Here is a 25,082-nt window from a genome sequence, read left to right on the forward strand (position 1 = left end):
ACACTTTTTTACAGCATGGCAGAAGTAAAAACAAACAAACAAAAAAAACCACAACACCTCTTTGTTAATATGCTCGGATTGCCAAAAAAAAGGTCTGCTTCTAGATAGTTTCTCTACCCACCCTGGAGGTGGTGGTAAAATCACTGATTGTTCTGCCCCCAAACACGATGTTCTGTATCCATCTTAGAGATCCAGCAGATACAATTTCTGACTTAAAGAGAAATTCTGGGGGGAAAATTCCTGTGTTAGCTGAAGGCACTGTGAATTCATATGCTGCTCCCTACTAACACCTCTGCCCATACTAGCTACACAAAGAGGGTTGGGGAATGGACTGAGGGCAAGGCCACAACCTTCCAAAGCACACCCTTTCAAAGGTGGAAGACCTCCCAATAAAGCAGGTGCATACCTGCATTTGTGGGGCACCTAGAGTCATTTTGTTTGACTAGGCCAGAAATCCTCCTGGGGTCCTTCACTGCATGGTTAGTTGTACCCCATGCTTCTAAATGTACAAGTCAGCCCTTTTACTTTCAATTATTTTCCTAATATGCACTGTGTCCATCTTCATTTTCGCTCCTAAACTGTTTCTGTGCACTAACAGACAACTGCTTCATTCTACTCCAGAGCCAAGGGCATCAGCGGTGGGTGAAGCTATTCCTACCTAGTGTGTATATATTCCATTGAATTTGTGAAGCTCTCAGGGATTCTTTAGGGATGGAAGGTGCCTGTTGTAAAACCCTTCTTTATCCCAGGTTATTCCCTGTAGCGTCCAGTCTGCACAGGGCTTTTAGAGCTTCCCAAACATTCGCTCAGAACAGAGTCTGCGAGTTCCAATTCCCTCCACATGCAGTTCCCCTTCAGCTGGACAAGTTGATCCAAAGCCCATAATAGGCATGACATACAACTCTCTCCCTCACACCCCTTCAGAAGTTCAGCAAAATATAGAATGTATAGACTAAAATGGTCTCTGGAAACTGGAACAATAAATACTCACCATGGTACATACACAGACAATCATTCACTTGCGTCTGTTCATTCAGGCTTTTTAAAAATAGATATAATAAAACAGAAGTTTAACCCTTACAACATCAGGAAATACACACACAACTGAAATACTAAGGATTTCATGAAGGTTTCCTAAGTCTTATTCTAAAGACTATTACCACAAGAAGAGATAGTGAAAACTAATACAAATAGATCCAAACATTTCTCATGTTTCTATGCCCTGGACAATGCAACACTCTCATTGCTGTGCACCCTCTTTGCCCTACTTGGGATGAATGAATAAGTGGAATGTTAGTGTCTCACTTTTATTATTACCACCACCACCACCCCAGCCCTTTGAACTCTAGCCAGATAAGAGCTGTTCTATTTCCTTTCCCTCAATTAATTCAGTTAGGATACTTACATCAAAGGCTGATGTGAAGATAGCTCTTGGGCAATGCCCCGCACTCCTCACATACCAGTATTTTAGGAAACCCATCTTTGAAACGTTACTCTACTTAAACCAAAAAGCATTTGCCACTCTGCATATTGAGTAACTAGTAATCAAACCAGATCACAGAATGCACACACTAAAGCTCACCAAGGTCACCGTTAAAATTCCCAGTCATCTAGTCTCCAAAATCCAGGACCCAAATGTGGATGGCAGGTTGCAGTTACACAGACACTCAGGGTGCGGCTTGCATGTCAGAAAGCTGTTTGCGAGCAGTCCAGGTTGGGAGCTACAACAGTAAGGTATTGCTAGGCACCGCAGGTTGCAGGGCAGGGGCGACACAGCCTCTCATTGGTTCTGATTTCACCCTGGTACAGAACTAGACCCTTAAAGTAGGCTAATACAGATGACCACTACATTTTTTTGTTACATCAATCCATTTACTAGCAAGTCAATAACTACTCCTAGAAAATCAAAAGCTAAGAACAACTAGATTTATGAATGTGGAATTGAACTTATGGTGACCTTCAGCTCTTAAAGATATTACTTTTTCCCTTTTAGTGATTCTTCCCTGAACGTCGAATGGGTACTTAGACAGCTCATACCAACAGCAGTCACTGACAACAATTCCTTCCCCTAAAAAAGGACTCTAAAATATCTGCATCTGTATCATCATCATATCAGTAAGATGGATGCTTAATTGTTATAAATATTTGTTCACTGTTGCATTATAGAGTTCCCAAGTGATCCAACTTTCACAAGGTAAGTTGGCCCACAGGGAGATACTCCAAGCCCTGCTAACTCTTGTCACATAGAAAGAGGGGGTGACAGACTAATCATTAGTGACCTTTTCAAGAGCATAGCTTTTGCTTAAAATGATTGCAGCAGAGAGGTGTGGCCTCTCTCAGAGATGGACAGTGAGGGAGGGCCAGATGACCCCCTGGTGGGTGGAACCAAAAAAGCCACGCCCTCCACGCTGGAAGCAGAAAGGACAGGACAGGAACAGATCCCATAGCTCAGTTGAGGGGAAACCACTGAGGGAGGCAGATGCTTTCACCCGCTGAGGATTTCTACTGCCCCAAGGATTCATCCAAACTGCCTGAGCTACCAGACATGCCTGATGTTGAGGAGCATCTGGGATTATTGCCTGCAGTGTACCCAGGGGAGATGGAGGACAACCCAGAGATCCAAGTACACAACGAGGACTACGGTCCAGTGGGGTTGCTGCTGGAATCCAGTTCAGCGTGTTGTGGCTGGATCCCCACTGACCCAGTAGCAGACCATTCTTCCACTGTTAGGGCCATAGGCTGAGATGCAGTGGAGATGGGTAGGCCTGTGTCCCCTTACCCCCTGCCACTCCACCTGCGAGGTAGCAGCCACCCCACCTTCAGCCACCAGGCCTGTGGGAGTCTGCCATCTGCTTGATCCTCCTAGACTGTGTTGGGTGCTTGCCCCTTGCCTGAGGGCTGGAGCCCTACACTGCTGGTACCCTGCCCTGTCTGAGGGTCTGGGTTCCCAGCCTGTACCTGGCTCTATATTGCCTGAGGCTGGGTTTTAAACTATTGGTACCCTGCCCTGTTTGAGGACTTGGGCCCTGGACCACTCACAGCTCGACCCTGCCAGAGGGATCGAGCACCAAGACTGCTAACTTCCCCCTTTTCTAAGAGACTTATTCCAGGGGCATGGCAGCCAAGAGGTGTGGTCTCCCTCGGAGACTGACAGCAAAGGAGGGCCACATATGCCTACATGTTTACAATGATTTGTTTTGTTTTTTTTACTTTAACACATGCTTCTCAACAATGGTTTGTAACAGGCTATCTTGCAGTAGTAACAGACCAACTGGATCCACTGATCAGGGCCAGCCCAAGGTGTCTTGTCACCCAGGGCAAAAAAACGTTGTCTGCATCCCCACTCCAGAGGTACAATCTAAAATATAAAACAAAAAACTGGGGCCGGGGGATGGCACCAAACACCCACACAGCATTTCTGGTCAGCAAGGCTGAGTCACCCAAGCTGGAGAGCAGTCCAATGGAGCTGACTAGTGGGTGCACGGCTTTTAAAGATGCGGCATGTAGAAAACGAAGCAGGTGGAGGGGAAAACAGTATTTCTGTTTTAATCTATGGGTTCTACTCAACTTGATGATGCACTGAAGCACCTCCTGTTAACAGTGGGACTTGCCTTGCATGCTCTAAAACTTAGTCGGTTCTTCCTGTGTAGGGTCAAAACTCAACCTCTTTTGGGGGTGTTGACTTTATTAACCACAAAAACTGAATAATTAGACATCATGAAGTCAAATTGAAGCCTTCTCCCTCAAGCCCGACTGCTCTTGGGGTTCGTTAGTCAGCCCACAACTTAGGTCATCTCTGCATTTCACTCAATGTCCATGTTGGGATTACCTCACTCAGAAGCCTGTTCCCCTCGGTAGCAGGAATTTCCTCCAGGCTTCTTGTTGCTGGGCAAATTTCTTGAGAAATACGAATTGTGAATATATACAATATAACCTCCGGGGGGGTAGGGGGAGAACCCTTTAGGGGTCTGAATATGTGTGTGTTAATTCAGGAAACATTTTGCCATAGAAACATCCTGCAATGGACTTGAAACCAATTGGGATTCAGAATGCCACATGCCAGTACCTGGAGATGAGACCTTTATAATATAGTAGGTGCACTCTGAAAGACATATTAACTTGAACGTTGATGAGTCTCTTTCCTCTATGAACAGAGAGGTGTGGCCTCTATTACATCATGACAAAGCCAGAAAGGATAAGGAGAAACAATAATAAATATAAACAATGCACATATTCAAAGAATGGCCCTTTCTGGAAACACTACCCTTTGTTAGGGGATACGGTATTTTTCTTTAAATCATATTTATACATAACTAGACATTCAATGCTCCGCATCAGCCACATGGGAAACCAACTCATTTGATAGCTATCTGCCCACAGACACTAGGATTAGGGACAATTTGTAATAACTAGTGCATTGAAACAAAGCTCTAATGGTAAAATAAAAGCTACACTGCCTCCTTCATTTTAAGGCTCCTATAAAAAGAAAAAAACCTCACACACACAAATTTCTGAATCTAGTTCATAGTATGCGGGAGTCCATCTCACTAAAACCACAATCAGAACTGGCGCACTCAGCAAAGAATCAGACTTACTGGCAGTTATTTATCAAGCTCTTGTTACCTTGGTATCTAAACCCAGAAGATGGAATAAGCATAAAACATCAATCACCCTCTCACCATCAGAAACAATCCCTCCAGCTCACAACCAGGACCACGCATGGAGCGGTACAAGTGCATTATCTCTAGATGTTATACAATATACCAAGTTTAGACAAAGGCTAGTCAAACGACTGCTTTACTGAACTGCTCATATACAAACTTACGTCCCAGCTTCTCCCTGCCTCCACAAGCGCTTTTCCAATTGCTGTTTCCACTAGTTACTCTGCTCACTAACTTGCATTACAGAGAGTGTGCCATGCTACATCTCTAGATGTGTCACTCTGTTCACAAGCACTCAATTCCCTGTAAAAACATCTTGATACAGGAAGGTTATTTCACCTTGGTTTCCAAGAGCATTAACTATCATTGTAATTAACTTAATTGTAAGATCATTCTATATTACCCACAATGCACATCTCACAGGGAAAATAAGATAACGATGCTGGCTGAATATGAATGATGCCTTGAAAAACACATCCAAAACTCTCTCTCTCAGCAGCTTTGTATTAGAGGCCCATAAATCAGCAGTCAAACTCAACCAATAGCTCAATTCTTTAAAAGCCTGGCAAATTATAAAAATAGACACTTGAAAAATTATTACCATAGAGCTTTGTTCCACCTTACTACCTGTATTAATTAACTGGGCATCTGCATGCAGATTAAACTTGTTATATTGACAAAAAAAAAAGAAAAAGAAAAAAAAAAAAAGCTCTTTTCCACACATTGCACAGAAGAGGCCAAAGCTTAAATCTACAGATAAACCCAAGAAGGCTGCAGACCAAAGACAGAATTTGCAGTGAGATCAATTTGAAAAACAATTGAGACTGAAATATAAAATAGATTTTTATCATATGCAAATAATTAAAGGAAGTTAGATGAAAATCTGAGGTTGCATTTTCTTTAAAAATTATTTGAAAGAAAAGGGTGTCTCAAAATATTTTTTCTATTTCGTATCAATAAGATTTTTTTAGGTGTGGGGAGAAATTTTAAACTCACTTGTGGCATTGGAAACTCAAACCAGTGAACACTGTGCCCGAGTACCAGAGTCTGACCCTGACTAGAAGTGAGATAAAACTGATAAATGTGAACTTACAGCCCAGGCTAGGCAAAATGCAAAACAAAAGTATTGTGAAGCAAGTTTTACACAGATAACGTCTTTAAAAGAAAGCGACTAAAACTGACAGCATCCTTTTAAATACATATACAGACAAACACTTCAAAATTACAACATGCCCTGTAACTAGAAGTAACGAGCGCAATTTAAACACACATTTCCAAAACACAGGAAAACTATTTTCAAGCACCGTTATCCTCCCAGAAGTAAATGAGCTGTAACATTAAGATTCCACGTGTTGGTACTGCAGAAGTCAAGATAACCTTTTCCATTTTCTATACAATCTTTTCCACTTATTAGGGAGAAACAACAGTTCATTACTGCCATCATCTCCTATCGGGATATAACCACAACAAGGTTGGGCTTTTGCTAACAATCCCTTGTTGCCATGGATAATTAATAAAAGCTCAAATATTTAATAACCCAGATTCCTTTTATTAGAATTTGTACATCAGTGTGATACTGAGGGAGAGATCTCAGTCTCAATAGCCACTCCCACTATAGTCCCTTTTAATCCAAAATTGCCAGTTACAGTGATTGAGTGAAATAAAATATGTTCATACCTGGCAGTGTGCACAATGCTGTGCGAAACATTAAAAACAAAAGCAGGCTATGCACTAAAGTGTAGTCAGTTCAAACAAGAAGTTTAAAAAAAATAAAATACATTGTATAGACCACATTTTAACACAAAAATTTCCTTAGGGATCAGTCTCCCCTCAAATTCACAATAAAAGTCATCTCTTTCGCTATCTCCTCCACCAGGTAGTGGGCATCTGAGTGTGTAGAACATATAAAAGAAATATTGGCATTTAGTGCCATTTCCTCCATCCCTTAATAAAAAACAAAGGATTGCCTACATTAAATTTCAGTTCATCCACAGAACAGTTCCCCACTAATTAGCACTAGGAAGCAAGCATGATCAACACATGGCACATTTCCAGAGGTATACGTTGGGACCAATATTTCTGGGGTGAGGCCTTCTATGCCAGTAAACAATGTGGTATTTTCAATAGGGTTTTAACACATCTGATTTCCCTATGGAAGTTTTGTCAGTGCTAATTATCATGTAAAATAAAACTATTAGTTAAATTCTCTTACTTTATTCACCCCTAAAATGTTTTGATGAATTTTTATACACCACAGCGACAGGCAACTTCCATTTAGACATAGACTAAATGTGAAAAGTAGGCTAGATAGAAGAGTGGAATATACAATTGCTCAAGTTGTACACATGAATGAGAACTAGTCAGCTATTTATCACAATATTTAGTCTGTCACCTTAAAGCTTATTTACTAATCTGTCAGTTCAGTTTTTCCACTGTCTTGCACCAGTGCATTACAAGATACAGATCAACAAATCACTTCAGAAATAGTTTAGATTTTAAGACCAGAAGGGATCATTGTGATAATCTAGATCAAGGGTTCTCAAACTTCATTGCATCGCAACCCCTTTTTGACAACAAAAATTACTACACAATCCCAGGAGGATGGAAATTTAAGCCTGAGCCCAGCCAAGCCCGACCACTTTCGGGGGGTGGGGGGCAAAGCTGAAGCCCCAGACCTGGGTGGGGGGGGATGGGGTGCACCTTGGGCTTCAGTTTCAGTCAGCAAGTCTAACATCAGCCCTGGCAACCCCATTAAAATGGGGTCATGACCCACTTTGGGGTTGCAACCCACAGTTTGAGAACTGCTGATCTAGACTGATCTCCTGCATCGCACAGGCCAAAGAACCTCACCCAGTAATTTCTCCATTAAGTCCACAACCTCAGTTTGAGCTAAAACATCTTTTTAAAAAGACAACCAGTCTTGATTTAAAGACTTCAAGTTGGAGAATCTACCACATCCCAATGTAAACGGCACTAATTCTTACATTGTCACTTAAAAATGCGCATCATCTTATTTCTAGTCCAATTTTATTTAGCTTCAGCTTGCAACCACTGGATCTCACGATGCCTTTGTCTGCTAGATTAAAGAGCCATTTACTACCTGAAATCTCTTCCCCATGTAGGGACTTAAAAAGCATGATCAAGTCACCTCTTAGTTTATCTAAGAGAAAGTTAAGTAGATCAAACATCTTATGTTTATCACTAAAGGGCAGGTTTTCCAGACCTCGTTTCATTCTTGTAGTTCTTTTCTGAACCCTTTCCATTTTTTAGCATCCTTTTCTAAATGTAAAGCACAGCAGAACTTATTCAAACTATTTGAGTAACAGGGCATCTCTACACTTGCCATTTAAGGCGCAAAAAGTCCCTTTTTTGTCACAACAGCCATGGGAGTGTCTACGCTTGCCAATGGTTTTTAGTGGTGAAACTCAGAAGTTTCATCGCAAACAGAAAACCACCGCCATGAGAGGCTTATAGTTTTACCGGTGATACTTTTGCAGTGATTTCCAAGTGAAGACACATTATTTCCATTTACACCGCTTTTAGCCTCTGGAGGATATCCCACAGTTCCTACCTGACCACTCTGGCCAGCAGCTCTGTTGCTCTGACGCCAAGTAAACAGGCATTCGCCCCTCCCTCTGCAAAGCCCCAGGAACTTTGAAACTTCCCTTCCTGTATTCTTGGCAAATGCTCGCTTATCTGGCTAGATGACAATGGCTGCTCCATGGAGCAAACATCCCCTGCTTGGAGCAATGCTGAGCTACTGGAGCTGATCACTGTTTGAGGCAAGGAGGCTGTGCAGGGACCCAGGATGCCTGTGATCACCCCCCACTTCCCAAAAGTCTTATCCTCAAAATGAAGAGCGCTGCAAATGTAAACACGATCTGACTCCTGTGGAAGTAAGTGAGAACACAAACCAGAGCTTTTCTTTTACTGGTTCCTTGTCACCGGTGAAACTGACAGCACAAAAACTCTGCAAGTGTAGACATAGCCACAGTCTGACTAGTGCCTATACAGAGGTACTATTCCTACTTAATACTCCCTATGTAATTTTTCCCCAATTGGATATCCATGGTTTGCTTTTCTCCTTCTGTTTACAGCATCACACTAGGAGTTTACATTCAACTGGTAATTTACCCTGTAAACCCAGTCAGTCCCTAGCTTGTAAGTGTGACCTACATTTTTCGCTCCTATCCATATGACCTTGCATTTGGCTGTATTAAAATGCATTTTGCTAAAGCAAGCCCATCTTGAGAGATTACTGGACTGGCACGCAGAAAACTTGGGTTCTATTCCCAGCTCTGCTACTAGCTCGCTGGGTGACTCTGGGAAGGTCATCTCTTTGTGCCTCAGTTTTCCCATCCACATAACATGGAGCTAATACTAATGACCTCCTTTGCAAAGAACTTTGAGATTTACTGATGAAAAACAGATCAGAGCTGGATATTATTATTAGCAGCAGTATCAAGCGACCTAGTTCACTCTGTATAATTGACCTGCCTAATCATTATTTATCACTCTACTAATTTTGAGTCTTCTGCAATTTTTACTGGTAATCATTTAATATTTTCTTCAAGATCATTGATGAAAATATTGAATCGCATTGGGCCAAGAACAGATCTCTGCAGGACCTTACTAGAAACACCACAACTGGATGCAATTCTCCATTTATAATTACTTTTTGTGATCTAACAGTTAATCTGTCTTTAAATCCATAGACTGGACATGAATAAATTCAGAGAGGATGAAGACTAATACCTGGGGAAATCAATCAGGTTCCTTCTAACCTTGTGATTTTCCAACTTTGAATTTAAATGGATTAATATGCATGTTTCTATGCAGCATCTTTCATACATCAAATTTGAAGACTCTGCCGATAGTCAAATGTAAACTAAAAAGAGAAGAATAAGTTTTAAAGTGAGTTTTTTTGTTTGATTTGCCTTTTTGTGTGTGCATTTTTAAACAGAACAGCTCACTAAGGATTGAGGGAAAAGGAGAAATATTCCTTCTGCTATTCCATACTACTGTTCTCCATTAAATATATATATATATGATTGCATAGTTTCTCACAAAAATAAATAAATAAATAAATAAATAAAAATCACATCTCAGCTAGACATCTCAGCCTTTGTCAACCCAACCAATGAGCAGCTGAATTCCTTTTTCTGCTGTTTTGAAAATAAACTGGCTGCAGAGATGGGCAATTTCCAAGTAATCAGCAATAGCTCTCTCTAGCATCATTCAACAAAAGGAATTCAGCTGAAGGCGAAGTCCCTGCTCATCTCTGTTCTGTGATTAATGTCATAAAAGTAACAGCAGGGCATACTGAAATAAATGCAAGAGTCAAAGATTTGTAAGAAATTTACCCATTTACTGTCTTCAGGGGACTAAGCGAATCAGTACGACTAGTAAAGGCAGGCAATGTCAAAACACTGTCTCACTGATAAAGTAGAAAAAGATGTATTGTTAGCCATTGAGTTTTACATTTAGCCCAGTGAAAGTGCAAAAGGGAGGAACTGAAATGAATAACCAGCATACAGCCAGTGAACAAAACCTAGGGCAAATTGAAAGTCATCCAGATCCCACCACTCCTATTGTGAGGTGCTACTTGTGCTATTTCCTCTATCCTCTCACCCTTCCGGTATGATTTCCTAAACTCCTTGCAGGGAAGGAGTGTTTTTTTATCTACATTTTTCTTTTTGGGGGTTGTATAGGGAGGAAGAGTGTGATAAAGTAGAAAGGTCTCCCTGACTGCTGCTGCAGAGGCAACTGTGAGGTAGGTAGCACCTCGACTGAGTGTAGATGCAGACTATAACAGAGTGGGCCATGATGTTCATTCTCTCATGGAAACTTCATATTTGTTCTTTCTTCCTTGTTTTCCTTAAACTGAAATAAAATAATTAGTCCTGCCTTGAGTTCAGGAGACTGGACTAGATGACCTATTGAGGTCCTTTCCTGTCCTAAACTTCTATGATCATAGAAGTCCCTCTGGTTCATCCTCCTAAGCCCCATACCAGGCCATCCCATCTTCATAGCTAAATAGCGTCCCACTCTTGTAAAGACTTATGCAGATGCTCAGCTTTAAGTAAGTTTTTGCCAGACTGGACTAGATGCAACTCCTTCCAGGCCAAAATGACTCTTATGCTGGCAAGTGAGGGTCAGCCAAGAGAAACACAATGGACTGCCTCTCTTAAGCTTCTGAATGTGCTCCACCCAAACGGTATTTCCACTATTTGCTGGTCAAGGAGAGAGCTTGAGTCCTGAACTTGAATCCCTCATATCACTACCAGGCCAGCTCTTTGACTATTTTTTATTCCTTGATTGCTTTCCTATTAAATTTAAACAGTTTTCCATTGCAGTGTCTCTGTTATGCAGTGGTAATCCTAGCTGCAGTTTGGGGGCTTGTTTTTGACCAGCTGAACCTAGAGGCTCATATTTTGTTAGTGATGAAGTGTAGCTTTTTTTCTCCAACATGCAAGATGTTCTGAAATTCCCTTCCCTGTATCTGGGTCATCTCTTTTCCTACACTGTTATCCTTTCTCTGAAAAGTATTCAACCACGTAGCTTTTTTTTTTTTATTGGGGTGGGGGAGTAAATTTTGTCCTATAAATTACATTTATTGTTTAAACTCATATTGTAACTGTTGTACACATAGGGCCAGATTCTGAGCTGGTACACATTGGCATAACACCATTTTGATTGTATCCTCAGCGGCAATAAAACATCACTGAGATAATCTTCAGCATCTGCTGAAAGGACAGCGATATTCTAATGATTGTTTGGTTTTTTTAGTTACTTGATCTCTCATCAGCACACTGAACAGCTGTGTAAAAACGAAGACCTAGCATGTATCACAACACTTCCCTGGCTGCAACCCACCACAGTTAGTGTAGTAACAAATACGCAACAACATAAGTTCATGACAGGAAGAAAAGTCAGTAAACTAGATGCAGAATTTTAAATGTTCCAATGTGGCATACATTTCTATTTATCAGGCATGTCACTTCATTGAGAAAAGAAAACAGACAGTTTTCAATGGCCTGGAAGCTTTTCTCAGAGTGCATAAAGGAGGAAAACAACAGTTTTGAAGGTTTTCTTCATTGCAGAAAGTTCAGGGTTTTGGATGCCTTCTCTACTGCTTTACTCTAAATCTGCTCCACTCACATCAGAAACACTCTGCAGTAGAGCAGAAGGAAAAAGGATGCATATAGCTCCCTTGGGCAGCGCGTGAACCACTGGCTCGGGACGCTAGCTCCCAGCCCCTCCCCTTCTGATCTAGGCCCTTCTCCTTTCGTCTCCCCCCTCCCGCCAGAGCCCAGGGCCCTCCATCATGGCCATGGGTCCCTGCCCCAGGCTAGCGTCCCCTGCCCCAGAGCACCTCCAGCCCTGGAGCACTGGGAGGATGGGCAGGGCACAGGGCCAGCTTCAGGCATCAGCCGACCAAGCACGTGCTTGGGGCGGCACCTTGAGGTGGGGCGGCGCTTGGGTTTTTTGTTTGTTTGTTTGGTTCCTCGGGGCAGCGCTGGAGGGTTTTTTGTTTTTGTTTCGGTGGTGCAGGCTTTGGGCAGCGTGGCACTGGGAGGCGGGTGGGGGCATGCGCAGCGCTCAGGGCGGCGGGGTTTCAGGCAGTACTCGGAGGGGGGCTTTGGGCGGTGTGGTGCTCAGGGGGGTGGGGGTTTCAGTGGCGCGACGCTGAGGGGGGGTTCAGCGGTATGGCGGAGCAGCGCTCTTCTTTTTTACTTGGGGCAGCAAAAAAGTTAGAGCTGGCCCTGGCAGGACAGCCCCAGCGCTCTCCTCCCCTCGCCCCAGCCTGGAACACCAGGAGGCGTAGCCTCAGCCCCAGCCACATGGGAAGCGGCGCAGACTCGCAGAGCGAGAAGCAGGAGTGGGGGCTGTGGAGGAGAATGGGCAAGGCCACACCTGGATGTTTGGGAAGGCTCAGCCTCTCCCAGCCTATGATACCCACCACCCATGCTGAGGCCTCTCTGTCCTTTGCTTTTCTTTTCTTTACAAATTTAGCCCAGAACCATACAGAAAATGAAAGTGAGGGATGCACATTGGAGTTAGCTAGGACCACAGCAATATGAAGGGAAAAGACCCCAGCTGTTAAACAGCCCCAGCAACACTGGTAGCATTCTCTCCCTGCTTCTGGAGGCCAGGTCAGGGGTCCTTCCTTCTGTCCCTTTGAAGGAAAAGAGAAAGGACAATATACTACAACAACAATACAGATTTAAAATAATAAACAACCGTTTTCCTTCATAACATTTAAAGTTTTTCACACATTTGGATCAGAAACTGAGACTATTTCATGTCTTATTCCCATTTTTTCTCTTAAAAAGCACTGAGGAAAGTCCTTTCATACTGTTCCCTATGTTTAAACTGTGGCTGAGGATTAAGATAGCTCCCTTTCCATTATGTTCTCTGCTCCATGAAATCTCCACCCATTAAGGAGACCACATGCAGGAAATGACTGACTAAAGCAGTGGAGTTTCTATTTATGGCTTACACTGTTAGCACAACACAGTCTCATTTGAAAGCTTTCATATGCCAAGTTGTAGTCTCCAAGAGAATGTGGCTTGCACGGGGTTTTGATGCTATACTGTCATCAGGCAAAATGCCATAAATTTTGGAACCATTTTTAAAAATATCTTTTCAGTCATCTGTTTCCTATTCCTATTTTTTTTTGCAGGGGGGGGGGAAGAAGAGGAAGAGAAGAGAGGGGGAAAGCCAAGATTCTACTAATAACCACCATACAACGATAGCTTTTTGCAGTTTGTAAATGCCCACATATACAAATGAGAAACAGAAATTCTAGTTATGCTTTTTATGTGAACTGATACAAAATGCTAAGGGTGCTGCAATTTCTGTAGGGGAATGTTTAAGCCCTAAAGCTGCATGCCATTGTCTATATATTTATTCCTTTATCATTGTCAGAGGGGGTGTTTTGATAGCATCATTCTGAAATGGACTTAAAATGTGACATTTGCCACTTACAATAAATACCAGCTACCATCAGCATTTACCAGTTTAGAGGAAGTGAAGGATGTATTACCATGTAACTAGACTGCAGTATGTGATCACACACATTTTATAGAGTAAAGGTTCAAAAAGTCAGATTTATATTGCAGTAAGTAAATCAATGAAGTCCTTACTTCACAAACCGCATTAATGTCACATTTTAAAAGCGTACCATTTACATGAGTCAGCTCCACTGGAAACATTAATATTACATCAAAACATGTTTTTGTACAGCCTCCTTGGGTTTGGGATGGAGTAAGAACTAACTGAACAATTAAATTGGCAAAGGCATCAGAAGTCCTTTATACAATGACTGGATTCTGATGACCTCCACGGTGGTGCAGCCCCTTTGTACCGCGTTGCAGGCATAATAACCAACTGAAGGAGCACTACCTAATGTGAGCCCCGAGGGGCGTGGAGCTGCCACAAGGGCTCTTTTCCACCAGTAGTGGAAGAGAGAAAAGGGGATATTGCCACCCCTTATGACACCAACTCTGGACTGCATTTTCAGCCCCCTATGGCCTACATAGACCAAAACTGGAATCAGAGTACCCGTATGGGGAGCTCTAGAACATTTGCACAGCACCCCTGGCCTTGTGTTCTTTGCAGTTCAACTGTGCTGTGACAACTTTATCCTGCATGGTAGTTGTAACTAACACTTCAGTTTCTGAAGCTCCTAAAAATTAAACTGTAGTAGAACTTACATTTTAATTCTTTCCAGTATGTTATCATCTTTAGCTGGATTCACAAGTATTGTATTAAAACAGCATCTTATTCTAGTACATAACATATTCTGAACCTAGCATTTGCCAACAAAGTAATGAACCTTCCAAAAGATTTTTAGTGGACTTTGTAAGAGAATGTGGGGGGATGTTTGACTTCTTAAAGCATATCTATCTAAGGTAGTTAAGTGGCCCCCACTACTGTGATATCTGAGCATCTCACAATCTTTAATCCCCACGCCACTTGGAGAAGTAGGGAGACTGAGAACTGAGACAGAGATTAAGTGACTAGCCGAACATCACTCAGGAAACTTGTGAAGTACCAGGAAACCGAACCCACATCTCCCAAGAGCCAGACTATTAACCATTGGACAACCCTTCCTCTTGTATGAGCTGAGCAGCAGTTTGTGTTCCCTCATTTTACCATCCTATGTTTCAGCCTAGCAGGCAAAATTGCTCCCAGTGAGTGGGATAAATATTCCATTCCAACCCACTGAATTAATTTAACAAAATGTCAGTCACCTATTTTTAAATTTTAAAATCTTAATGTTTTAATCTTACACTTTTCACCATGCAGCATATTCAGAACAGACTGGAGCTACTTAAAAGAAACATTTTTTGCCTCGTCCAATGAGTTGGGGGTGGCTGGGTAGCAGTTTTGTGAAAAATCAATTTTGTGGCAATTAGTAAATGATTTCATACCTGTTAGAAATCTAGAAGCAAGTTCTTACAAGCCAGAAGTCTAGTCCGGCTCACTGTGTATCTCTCAATACACAGTGTTCATTTTACATCTTTAATTGCAAATCTCAATCTGTATGAACTCTGGCACGGAAGTAGTCCTAAGAAATACATTACATAAATCACAGAAGTAATGTTATACCCCTCTGTTAAGAACTGGATGCAATGGCTGTTTAGAAGAAACAGAGTTATTTGAGGAAGCCCATGCTGTTATGCTTTGGGGGGGGTGGGTTGGCAAAAACTGCATTGAAGCTAGTGGGTGTAACCTTTACCCTTCATTCAGGATAAATGTAAAAAACAACCAAACTCATTTATGGAGCCACATTACTGAAACATTAGGAGCCACCACTGAAAACACAGGCAGACAGCAAGGCTGGAGTAAAATCCCAGGTATGGCCCAAGGGGTTTCCCTGGAGAATGATATACTACAAAGAGGCTGGGGCATGGACTGGTGGAGCTGTGCATGTCTGTGTGTAAGAGAAGCAGCCAACACATGTACAGCAGATTACAGAGAAGGAGCAAAGAATCCCCAGACACAGCTGCACAAGCCCTCGTACGATGACCCTGAGAAAAAGGCTAAAGCTTAGTCTACACTACAAAGTTTTGCTGGCATAACTAGGTCAGCTAGGACCATGAAAAAAGTCACTCCCCCAGCTGACACAGCTATGCCAATAAATCTCAGGTGCAGAATGACAGCAGAATGCTTCTGTCAGCATTGCTAGCCTCATTCAGGGAGGTGGTGTTACTATGTGAGTAGTACTCCTCTGATGGACATAGGCTGCATCTACAATAGGGTGCTATGCTGGCACAGCCTGCCTACATAGGCTCTGCAGCATAGCTGCGTCCTAAGAGAGCGCTTTGGGGCAGTGTGCTAGCTGAAAGAGGCTTGGAACTGAGAGCAAAGAAACAAATCTCCTGTTTGACTCCTCTTGTGTCCAGGAAAAAAAGACTTTGTACATTCTTTGTAAATAGGATTGCATCAAAAATGATTCCATTATCAATTTCTCCTAATGGAAGCAACTGATTAGACCCCAAAAACCACTCAAGTCAAAAAGGGATAACAATATAATGTGTCCTTGTGGCCCACAAAATCTTATGCCCAAATAAATGTGTTAAGTCTCTAAGGTGCCATAAGGACTCCTCGTTATTTTTGATGATACAGACTAACATGGCTACCACTCTGAAACCTGTCAATATAATGTGTGGGTTTAATTAACTTTGATGCTTAAATTTCTCTGTCACACTTGGATTCTATTTTGTATGAAATTAAGAGTGAAAGGATCAAATGCAGAGATCCATTGAATAGTTTAATTTGATTAAACTATTTATCTTTGTATATAATCTGAAACCCGTTTGCTAGGTACAGAAAATGTCTACAAGGGAATGGAAGTAACAGCTAGAGAACAACATTTATACCAGTCATAGGCCTCCCAACTCTGCCTGTAGATGCCTCTCAGCCAGGCATGGCCCTTTAACATATATGATTTCATCATGCTTGCTGATTACAATAGTAATAAGTAGTAACCTCTGGGCCAGTAATATAATTTGTAGGGTCCCAGGGTGCTGAAGGGGAAGGAGAAATGTAATGATCACTCACTGCTAGGGCAGAGATCTGGGGATGACTTTTCTCCTCTAGCTGCAGTCCAGCTGACAGAAGAAAAGGGAAGGGAAGTTGGGTGGAGAATCTCCTCTCCCTCTAATTTGATGATAGAAGAATAGGAAGGAGGAGACAGAGAAGGCCTGTGTGTTTGCTGAGTCAGCTCATGACTGTAAGAAGTATGAGGCCCCTGGCAGCTGTTTGCGTTGCTTGCCCCTAACACCAGTCCTGAGTCACCTAGACTTTTGTCAATCACAGAATGGTAAATGGATTACATATCTACTCCATCTTCCTGCCAGTGCAGGATTTTTTCCTATTATATGTTTTGTCCAGTTTAGTTTTATGATATGATAAACATGGACAGGCATCCCCTCTCTTCCTTCAAGGGACTATTTCACAGTTCATTACATCTCAAACACACTCAGCCCCACGATAATCAAGCTGAACTTTCCAACTCCTAATTTCATCCTATTATTCCTGATTATATGCCCTTTAATAATCCCTCTCCATCCCTGTTTACACTTTTCAAATATCTGTAATTTATGCCCTCCCTTACTCTTTACTTAGCCAAGCTATGAATGTTTAAGAATTAAATCTTTCCTAATAAATTAATACCTCCAGCCTCTAATCATCTGTACTGTTCTTCTTATCAATATCTTTATGGCAAGGTTCCTAGAACCAAATGCAATATTTCTGGTACTATCACACCAGAGAGGGACTATTACTTCCTTGTCCCTCGAAGCAATGCCTTTGTTCACACAGCCCAAGAATGACACCAGTCTTTTCTGCCACCCTATCACATTGTACCTTCATGGCTACATTTTCTCATCACTAAGCCTTTCAGCATTACTGCTTTCCAGGCGTCATCTCCCACTAAGAATAGGATTTTGCTATATTAAAAAGCCCACTAAAATCCCAAGATCTATCATTTTCCCTTCACTCACTAATTTTTTATTTCTATGGGGGAGAGAAGAAGCAAGCAACTGAGTATGCCTGTACAGCATCTAGCACAATGGGACCCCAACTGAGCTCCAGGCCCTACTGTAATACCGATGACATAATATTACTACGAAATTTAGCAGACAAGATTTTTATATATACATATATACACACACACACACACACACACACCCCCGAACTGGTCTCTTTCATGGTTCTGTTATCTTTCAGGTGTTATAAAGTTCTCTTCTCTCAATATCTGTTTCATTGTTTTAGTAGGGAATGGAGAACTTAACCCTTATTGAGTAGTCAGTGAACAGATCACTCTCCTTTGTCCAATGTCAGCATGTTTTGCCAATGCCAATACACATACCTGGAATTACCATGTTCCACCATTTTATGACCACTTCATCCTGTGTTATGTGTAGCACCACACAAGAGGAGCAGGATCCCCTTGCACTGGGCACTGCACAAACACATAAGGAAGACTGTGTTTGCCCTAAGAAGCATGTATAATATAAAATGGACTGGATGGAAAAGAGACAAGCAACATACAAACAAGCAAACTGAAAGACGATGTTAGGTAAATATGTTAGCTACTTTGTGCCCCCTCCTCATCACACAAACGTCTCTACAGGTCAGGCTTGCAGCACATTGGTTGTACTGTTAAGGGAGCTTGGTCTGTCACTTCCCTGTTCTGTAGGTAAAGAGAGGACTTCATTCTCCAAAGCTGCCAACCCCGCACCCTTCTCAAGCCCTCTGTTTACAAAAAACAACTCTAATTTTTAAGAGAACTAATGTTCATTTTCCAGTCTCTCAATGCACGGTGTTTCTTTTGCAGCTTGGGGAGCTATTTTAGTCATTTCCCCAAAGTATTCCATTACAGCCCTGAAAAGCTTATTATCTGCACTGCTTAATTAATTAAATTAATTCCTTAATTTAATAGAGTTTTGGCATAATATTTCGACCTTCCACTGCTGCCATTTCCTACTACATTAGGTCTTTTAGCTCACAATGAGATAGGTGACAAATATTGTGTGACATTACTATTTTCTCCTCCTTTACTCCTATGACTAGATATCACTACTAATGGTTTATGACAAATGGACTAGCTGGAAGTCAATTTCAGTCACTGCCGTAGTTTGTTCATACAAGGAATCACTCAGATTTGTTCTATACTTCCTCTTTATGAGTCTCAGCTTCACAAATTAGAGAATCTTGTGCTTTGCTGGGAAATGGAACTGAACGGACGACTTTTCATATTTGTAGTGGAGGAGGAGCTACTGTTTATTTTTAATAATCCTTCTCAAAGAGCAGGGAAGGGAAGGAAACCTCAGACTTTTCAAAACAAAGATGCGTCTCTCTGCATAGGAGCAAATCTGATTATCTATTACTTGATGTTGCAGAGAATCATCTTCTGAAGCATGGCTGGGTGGATGCCCTTCAGAAAGCTGAACAGAATCAGTCCAGAAAAGTTCACACATCATTATTGAAGACAAATACAATTTGGTTTGAAAGTAATCTGCAGACCAAGCACTAACCAAGCCCTGCAGAATTCTGAACACTACAGATGTCAGGGTTCAGTTCAAGTACAATGGTTACTTTATTAGATTTAGTTTAAACAGTGTCAGCAATGAACAAGAAAGAAATGCAATTTTCTGTACCTTTGTGTGGCTCTGATAACTCAACACTGGTTTAGCATTAAACATTATTAGATTGTATAGATAGTTAGTCAATGTTTTCCACAGCATCAAAGCCCCTCCCAACAACAAATCAAATCAGCTACTAGGCCAGGTTGGCGCATAGACAGAACACAGTTTGGGTCAGAGTTCTTTGGAGAGGGTGTGAGAAGCAGCTTCTGTCTCTCAAGCAAGCTTCTCCAGTTAGTGTTCAGGGCAGCACCCCTCTCGCCCCCAATTCACCCATGGATATGACAGCTGAATCAAGATACTGTGAAGTTCTGAAAGGCTTTATTTCAATAATACAAAAGTACAAGGCTGCATTCTTAATTTAAAAACAACCAACCTCCAATATCAGAACCTGCACTGACACACAAGCTATGTCTACACTGCAAGCTTGGGAGTGACTGCGGCATGCCGTAGGCATACTCACAACAGCTTTAATCTAGCTCATGTGAGTAACAATAACAGTGTAGCTGTGGCAGCACAGGATTCAGCATGCCCTGTACAGGCCTGCCTTGGACCCTGGATACTAATTCAGGAAGGTAGCACGCTCTGAAGTCTATGCTGCTGCGGATACTGGTACCCAAGATAACTAGATTAAAGGTAGCTCAAGCAGATCACACCTGACATACCCAAAGACTCACTCTGCATTGCTGGGTAAACAGCTAGAATGCAATGACAATCCAAGGGATTTAAGGTCTGTAAAATCTTTGTACCAAGAAAATCTAAAATTTTGAGCCAAATTTGAATCACCAATATCTTTTATTTGGTTATCAATTCTTTAAAATGTGCCAAAAGAACTGTTGCCTCTAGGTTGGATAAAAATCAAATTATTTAAATAAAAAAAAACCTTTTTTTTTTTTTTTAAATAATCAGATTTTTTTGGATAAACTATCTTTAGATAGATTTTCTCCTCAAAAAGTATTTTAATTAAGATACGTTATAGGTCAAAGATATCTCATCATGGGACAGAGATTATAAATTCTAATTCTATAGTATGAAACAATATATTCATGTAATGTTTAAGAAAAGTTTTGTACATGAGTTCAAATAATTCATGGATTAGGGATCTAATCTTATGGAGTCCTAGGGGCTTCTGTATAGACTATTTAGGTTAATCTTTTACCTACTCAATGGGACTCAGTGCTCAGTCTAGAAGACACAATCAGAGATGCTTAGTTTTGCAGTTCTCAAACTGTGGATTTGTGTCTCCAGAGTTAACATGCTTGTTGACAGCAAAAATGTTTTAAAATAAAAATAAATAAATAAATCATATAGGTGAGAAATAACACACCTCAACCCTTTTGTCCCTCTGCAAATTTGCATACAAGGAGTCAATCTCTTATCTCTCTCCAGAAGTGCAGAGTTTCAAAAAGTTCACTTAATAGAAGATCGTCGGGGGCGAAATAGATCTGGACAAGGAGAAGTAGTCTGGAGATAAATGTGAGAAGGGAAGGACAGGCAGCAGAAACAAGAGTTAAATTGTTTGAGCAGCATATTCCAGAAGTCTTGATGTCTTTTTGAGTGTAGCCTTCATTGATTTGAGATCTACCATAGCATTCTCTCACTAGAAGGGAAAACCTATAATGGCAGCAGGCCGTAAAAGAGACCCAGTTTGGGAATAAACCATTCAAGAAATATATGTTTGCTGATGATGTTTTAAAGAAAGTCAAATCAGTGAACTGGTGGCAGGGCCGGCTTTAGGAAGTGCGGGGCCCAATTTGAACACTTTCGGCAGGGCCCTGGCAGGGATGACTTAAAAAGAAAAAAGCGTAAAAAAAGCCTTCCATTTCTTCCATGTATTATTTACTTTCCATAACTATATAAATAATAAAATTGTATATTATGTACATTGCATCATATATGCTGCTGATTGGTTATTAATGAGAGCCGTTTCACATGTGTGGGGCCCCGCCACTCCCTGGGGATGTGCACGTGTGGGTCCCCGCTGCTTCCTGCCCCCCTCATTGAAGCAGGTGTGCAGGTTACTGGCCTGGGAACTGCAGGGCAGTAGTGGACATGGGGCTGGTTCGAGGCAGGGCAGGGGGTGACTGGAGGTAAGGTCTGGCTGCAGGCAGGGCAAGGGGCGCGGGGCTGGCTGGAGACAGGGGAGTGTGGGACGGGCTGGCTTCAGGCAGGGCCACGGGGGGTGCAGCAGGGGTTGGCAAGGCTGGAGACAGGAGTATGGGACTGGCTGGCTTCAGGCAGGGGGGTGCACAAGGGGTTGGCTGGAGACAGGGCAGGGCGTGCAGGGCTGGTGCGGGCAGGGGTGTGTGGCAGGGGTTGGCTGGAGACAAGGCAGGGGCTGGCTGTGGGCAAGGGGTGCAGAGCTGGCTTGCAGACAGGGCAAGGGGGGCGGGGCTGGTGCAGGCAGGGCAGGGGGAGCAGCAGAGGCAGCTGGAGCCCTGGCCCTTTAAATAGCCTCCATGCCCCCCACTATCCCAGGGCTCTGGGGGATATTTAAAAGGACCAGGGCTCCCCTGATTCTACCCCGCCCCGGACCTTTTAAATAGCCGCAGGAGCCCTAGGGAATGCATAGAGGCAGCGGGGCTCCGGTGGCTATTTAAAGGACCAGGGTGGTAGAGGCAGCTGGAGCCCTGGCCCTTTAAATAGCCCCCAGAGCCCCCCGCTACCCCAGGGCTCTGGGGGCTATTTAAAGGGCCCGGAGCTCCAGCCGGGGCAGCGGGGCTCCAGCCAGAACTCCAGCCGGGGCCGCGGGGCTCCGGCCAGAGCTCCAGCTGGGAAAGCGGGGCTGTGGGGCAGCTGCGCTCCCGCTGGCGCTTTGGTCAAGGAAGCAGGACCATGGAAGACCCCGGAGCAGACCGCAGCTGGGGTAAGTAAAAAAATTTAAAAGGCGTGTCATAACATTTTTCCCAGATTTGGACCTTAGCGTCCAAAATATGGGTGTTAGCATGAAAACCTCCAACCTTAGTTACCAGCCTGGACCTGGTAAAGCTGCCACCACTCAAAAAATTAGAGTGTTTTGGGGCACTCTGGTCCCCCCAACAACCTTCCCTTGGGACCCCAAGACCCAAATTCCTTGAGTCTTACAACAAAGGGGAATAAACCTTTTCCCCCCCCTTCTCCCTTCCAGGTGTTCCCTCCCTGGGTTCCTGGAGAGATACACAGAAGCAAGCTCCGTGAATCTAAACAGAGGGACTCCACCCTCCCTATTTCCAGTCCTGGAAACAGAAGTACCGAGAGGTCTAATCCCTCCCCCCCTTCACCCAGAGGGTATGCAAAGTCAGGTTTAGTAAATCTAACACAAAGAGATTTTCCCCCTGACTTCCTCCTTCCACCAATTCCCTGGTGAGATGCAGACCCAATTCCCTGGAGTCCCCACTAAAGAAAAACTCCAACAGGTCTTAAAAAGAAAGCTTTATATAAAAAGAAAGAGAAGGACATAAAAATGGTCTCTCTGTATTAAGGTGACAAACACAGGGTCAATTGCTTAAAAAAGAAATATGAATAAACAGCCTTATTCAAAAAGAATACAATTCAAAACACTCCAGCAACTACACACATGTAAATACAAAAACTAACAATGTAAACCTACTGTCTTATCTCTTTGTACTTACAACTGGGAAACAGAAGATTAGAAAGGCAGGAGACAGAAAGATCACTCTCAGAGCCAAGAGGGTCAGACACAAGACAAAGAACAAAGAACTCACACCCAAAACTTCCCTCCACCCAGATTTGAAAAAGTCTTGTTTCCTGATTGGTCCTCTGGTCAGGTGTTTCAGGTTACTCCTTTCCAGGTGAAAGAGACATTAACCCTTAGCTATCTGTTTATGACAAGGCGCCTAAAGCGTGGGGCCCTCTTAGGCACGGGGCCCTCTTCCCAGGAATCGGGCGAATCAGCCTAAAGCCGGCCCTGACTGGTGGAATTCACTTAAGCACTTGGATTCAGAGACTGTTGAAGTGATAATATCACTTTTAACAGCAGTAGCTTCTTCTGCTGGTGTAGAAAAAATAGTTTCTTCTTTTGGACTAATCCATTCCAAATTGAGAAATTGTTTGGGACCTGAAAAAGCAGGAAAGCTTGTTTTTCCTTTTCCAGATTATAAACGAACAGGAAAATAAAGGTAAAGGCGACTAAGTTAGCTGCTGAAGTTTCTCATGTTGACCTGGCTGACATAAAAAAAAAAATTAAATTGCCTAATATTTCGTTTAACTATTTTAGTTAAATAATTTAAACAAAACACCTGATTTAAAAAAACTTGACTATTTAACTAAATTCAGAAATTCATATGCTTGTTTTGTTAAAATATTATATGTTGAAGAAAAAATCCAGAATACATAACGTTGTTGTTTTAGTTAAATAAAACAATTTAAATGTCTGTCTGGTGATGTTCTCCCTCCTAATACAGCATGGCAAGAAAATTCTCCAAATATTAATGATTAGCCTGCTTCAATTACCTTTTGTAAATGAAATAACCGAAACAATCATTCATTTTCTGATATAGCTGTGAAACTAAACTGAAAAGTTTTCAGTATAAATCACTTAAAAAATGTATTGCGTGTACCTTCCAAAAATGAAACCTACATCTATCTCTGAGTTGGGAAGAATATGTATTAAGGTTATAACAACCAACAAGAACACCCTTTTATGTAGAAATCCATAATTAAATTGAGTCTTCCTGACTAGTGATTTAAATCAAATCCACCCTGGTTGCCTCTATGGTATTAAGAGTCTAATACTGTGTTATATATACTGTATGCATACTGTATGCCTAAATCCATGGACATCTACTGGTACATGAAGTTGCTGGGAAAAAAAAGTCATATCTATTTAGCGCACATTAAGATACTTCAAGGACATCATATCAAAGATGCCAATCTGAAGCTAGTACTGCACCATCTGTGAGGTTATAATTTCCTTTTCCAATGTGTCATTGCAAAGGTCTGACAAAGTGCTTTCATTTCTACTTGTGTGAGACGCAGTAATAGAGTATAATTATACTGCTTTCAGGAGAGAAAAAAGGAAATGGTTTCTAACAAGAATTGAGAATGAAACTTATTTCAGTAGCTCTATCTCAATAACAGCAGCATTAGAAAAATGTCAGGAATTCAATCCCTCCTAAATTATACACACAGCAAGCAGCAGCTCTCAATATTATGCCATCCATTTAAAGTCTGTCTTCCACTAAAAACATAGGAGTTAGTCTCAAGGCACTTTCTTACCAGGATTATGAGGAAACAGGCTTTTATTGTGTCCGATTTTGGTGGGGAAAATCAACTTTCACTTTCCTTTGTCTAACTCCTACGTCCCTTTTACATTGTGCGAGTCTACACTACAGCCCAAGTCGATATAACTTACTACGTCACTCAGGGGTGTGAAAAAGCCCCTCCCCAAGTGGCGCAAGTTTTGTTCTGTTCAAGCCGGTGCTTTGTTGTCAGGAGATGCTCTTCCCCGACATAGCTCCTGCTTCTCGATGACATGGAGCAATTATGCCAACAAGAGATGTCTCTCCCGTCGGCATAGTGCAGCTTCACCAGATGCACTACTGCAGTGCAGCTGCGTCGATGTAGGGTTGTAGTGTAGACCTACCCAATGGGTTTAAGACACCACTGGGCAGATCTAGTTGGTGGAGCTGTGTGAATGACTTGTTTGGTTTGTGGGTGGTTCTGAAAAATACAGGGAGGAAAATTGGTTTTAGGTGAACACTATTTTGGGGGGGAAGGGGCTAAAAGTTTTGATTATTTAAATAAAACTGAAGTAAATTGA

General features: G+C 42.2%; 1 protein-coding gene across 6 annotated transcripts in view; it reads right to left on the reverse strand.

Moving 5' to 3' along the window:
* MCUB (mitochondrial calcium uniporter dominant negative subunit beta) overlaps positions 1–25,082 on the reverse strand; it is an 88,187-nt gene that overhangs the window by 35,594 nt on the left and 27,511 nt on the right. Inside the window, exon 1 of one of the 6 annotated variants that reach the window (XM_050946755.1) lies at positions 9,417–9,441. The exons of the other annotated variants lie outside the window; for them this stretch is intronic. The gene's annotated coding sequence lies outside the window, so the exon portion shown is untranslated. Of the gene's footprint in view, positions 1–9,416; positions 9,442–25,082 lie in introns of those variants that run through there. 6 annotated transcript variants of the gene reach the window in all.

This window comes from Gopherus flavomarginatus, chromosome 3, assembly GCF_025201925.1.
Source record: "Gopherus flavomarginatus isolate rGopFla2 chromosome 3, rGopFla2.mat.asm, whole genome shotgun sequence".
Lineage (NCBI taxonomy): Eukaryota > Metazoa > Chordata > Testudines > Testudinidae > Gopherus > Gopherus flavomarginatus.